Source organism: Tachypleus tridentatus, chromosome 6 (genome assembly GCF_004210375.1).
Source record: "Tachypleus tridentatus isolate NWPU-2018 chromosome 6, ASM421037v1, whole genome shotgun sequence".
NCBI lineage: Eukaryota > Metazoa > Arthropoda > Merostomata > Xiphosura > Limulidae > Tachypleus > Tachypleus tridentatus.
In genome coordinates, this window is record NC_134830.1 from 163,065,585 (window position 1) to 163,069,302 (window position 3,718).

Genomic DNA, 3,718 nt, shown 5'->3' on the forward strand with positions numbered 1-3,718 from the left:
GTTATTAACATAACCTATTGAAACATATTACAAACTACCATTTATGCATTAATAAAGGATATATCACACTTTTCTAATTGATCATAGTGCCTAATAATTTTCTTTGTTGTGAAAATGAAAAAGAAACTAATATATCTGTCTTGAAAGCACATTTGGGATCCTAATGGAAAAAGAAGTTTCCTTTTGTAAAGGTGTGTGTGTGTATTATATATAAAAGGAAATTATGCTATCTTTTGTAATGATAATGAAACTATATCACCAGGCAAACTATTCTTCATGTTTATAACACTAACCAAGAAAATAATTTTGTTTATGAATATGTCTGCATTTAAGCTTTCAAGACTTAAGTTTATATAATCTTCCCATTCCACTGGTAAAAACAACTTTATTTACTCTAACCAAATTCCTAAACAATTTAAATACCTAAATTAAATTCCTTCAAATGATTCTATTCTCCAGGAAGAAATAAGTACACAATTTTAATCTTAAATTACTGAAACTAGGTACCACTTTTAGTAACTAGCTGGTTGAAGATTTGTTTTTCCCATCAACATTTCCAATAAAACCTTTTATTTTTCATAACACCAATGACCTTTTAATATAACAAGTTCTCTTCAAATATTTATACATTAAGTAGATTACTCTATCTCTTTGAAATACAATACAAATAATTTTCTATGTCTTTGTCCAATTGCTAAAATGTAATATCCCTTTGAATGAGAAAAAAACAACACATTATTAAACAAATCAGCAATTATAGCATCTTAGTGTGTAACCAGAAAATATGAAAACACTACTGTCGGAGAAGCTACCTACATGATTGAAATAAGTAATTATTACAGAAGTTCCATAACAGGCTACTCACAATCTCCTATTCAGAGAATTAAACACCTACATTTTGCTTTCTATAATTAAGTCAACTTTTTATCAACTTCTCCACTTCCCCATCAATCTCATTGTATTCAAAATAATTCTTCTGTCTTAGACTTTGGAAAGTCATGATACACAATATCTGGAGTACCATTTCTGAAAAAACAAAACAAAAAAAACTATGGAAAAAAAAAGCAACAAGCTGATAAAGAAACTACAAAAAAACATAACAAAATAGAGAATTGTTTAAATGCCATCTTTCCAAATGCTTTCCTAAATGGCTTTTGACAATACATTTTAACAACAGAAGTCAAATAAACAGATTTATAGTTTTCTGATCCTCTATTGACCCCTTCTTTTTCTTTTTATTTAACATAAAGATCAAAGTGTCAATCATTCAATTATCAGGAATTACCATAGTATTCATGTACTTTAAAAATCTCAAGTTATAGCCCCTTTAAGTCTCTTTTCTAAGTTTTCTCAAAGTGTTAGGATAAATTTTGTCAGATCTGAAATTTGAATAATAACAACTAAATATTACAAAGGGGGAACTTTCATTTGAATCATTAAAGATTGAGGTTCTACAAAATGATATATAAAGAAAATAATTTTTAAATTTTGGACTGATAATGACGGGTTGAATATCAAAAACTTCTAGATTTTAAAACATATAACAATGTATGTTGATGGGTTTTACACTTTTTGTTACACTAGTATAATCAAACAATAGTGTACTTTCTGGCTTATTTTTCAGTGTTAAACGTTTCAAATTATCACAATAAGATGCATGGCTTTCTATTGTCTTTCATTTTTAAGAGAGATTAAGTATTTATTCAACTTAGTGTCTATATCTAACTTATCTCCAATAACTATGTTAATAATAATGCATATAAATTTATCCTGTTTCTATGTTTGGTAAATACTTTATTGACAACTTTGTTTTCTATCATTTGTTTCAAGTAAAACTAGTGTTTGTTCTTTCAATAATTTTATTGTATTCATTTTTCAATCTATTAATAAAAATATAGTAAAACATCTTTATTAATTATTTGAGCATACTTTTCTTGAAAAAGGAATTTGATATTTACAGTATTTAAAGGAATGAGCAAATTGTTTATGGAATTTAAAATTAATATCTATCGACAGGATACCTTATGATTCTTCAAGGCACATTTGTGATATTGATAGACAAACAACTTTCCTTTCAAAAGCTGAAAAAGGTAGATTATTGTATTACTTTTTATAGTTTTAAAGTTAAGGTAAAACTGTAATGATGTTCGAAGTTAAAATAAGAAAAATGATTATATATTATGTCTAAAAACTTGTTTAATATTTGATTTTTGAAGTACTACAATAAAACGTACTCATGATATAAAATTTCCTTTTGAATATTTATTATTAAATAAATTATAACACTGATGTAAATACCCATAATTACATTAAGAGTTAATTTTAAAGATAGTGATATTTAAGAAATCCGATTTTGTTTTCAATTATGCTTTCAAATAATTGACTATAGTTAATATAAAAAAAATGTGTTATTTAGTGTAATACCACTGCTAGAAACCCAGAATGTCAGCTTTGATTTTACTAAAATTAATATCTCTCACAGTCACACTATAGCTTGTGTACGATATAACTTAATTTCTGAAGAACGGATTTTCTTTCAACACTGTATTTAGGTTAGCAGACACACACATCCTCCCCACACATACCCACACATATATATATATTTATGTTATTGGTGATTTTGACTTTTCAGTGTGTAATAAATTCTACAAAAACGTCCACTTCCTGTGTTTTAAAATATCCAACAATAAGAATTAAGTTACAACAACTTTGTTCTATGTTCAGTTACACAGTATATTATTTTAGTTTAACATTATCAATGATTATCTAAATTGTTCGTTATCAAGCTTATTGTGAGATCTAACTGCTTACTATAGACTTTTGAGGTAACTCTGAAGGCTTCCTCTGAATGCCGCCGATGGAAGAGGTCCGTCCTCTACTCTTCAAACAATCGTGACAACTCACAATTCATCACGATTCCAACTGAGAAACAAGACGAACCTACGCAAACTGATAAGAAAACCACGCTCACAGATTCTGCTCTTTCATACTCCTCCGTAGTATAAGATACTGGGTATGTGTGACTATACTGCCGCCTAGCGGAGAGGTATGTATTCTAAGCCCACATGGGTGGGGCTCATTTAATGATATATCGATGAAGTCTTTCAAACAGTCTGACACTTATAGCAACGGCAAAAATATGTGAAAATAACATAGCATATATAATCTACAATAAAAGCGTTATGTTATAGCCAGTACACCTTCCAGTATTTTCAAGTAATGGAATACTACAAACAACTTCTCCACGATAAAAAAAATCATCTCTTTTAATAACACATTATAACAAGTACAATAATACCTCAAATTTGACGAAAACTCTTTTAGTGTCACTATAAAGTTTTCTGTTGAAATTTTACGTGTAGTAACAAGTGATTAGGTTTATTCATTAGACGTTGAAATGCAAATAGTGATATTTTTGTTTAGCCTTAAAAAGTGCAAATATGTATATATTCAAGTTAAAAATAGAAGAACATTTTAATGTTACTTTGAATCGTGAATAACTTCAAATAATGTATAAAACTTGCTAAATAAACAATATTATATTTATAGCTATACAGTAAATATAAGATTTGAGAACTTTTTTTTCTGTATTATTGAAGATTCGACCGTAAAAGATGAGACTTGCGACAATTTTGTAACTATTAGTCATTTTAAAACAAGTATAGTAGAGTTGACCTCAGTAAAACAAGTACCAAATCAATCTAAACCTCGACATCTT

The 3,718-nt window shown here is 27.8% G+C and overlaps 1 long non-coding RNA gene across 1 annotated transcript; it reads right to left on the minus strand.

Moving 5' to 3' along the window:
- Nucleotides 1-553: 553 nt before the first annotated feature.
- On the minus strand, nt 554-2,969 carry LOC143251523 (uncharacterized). Its single transcript, XR_013028620.1, has 2 exons — nt 2,812-2,969; nt 554-1,026 (listed from the first exon to the last, which is right to left on the minus strand). It is a non-coding gene; the product is annotated as an uncharacterized LOC143251523 (long non-coding RNA).
- Nucleotides 2,970-3,718: the final 749 nt, after the last annotated feature.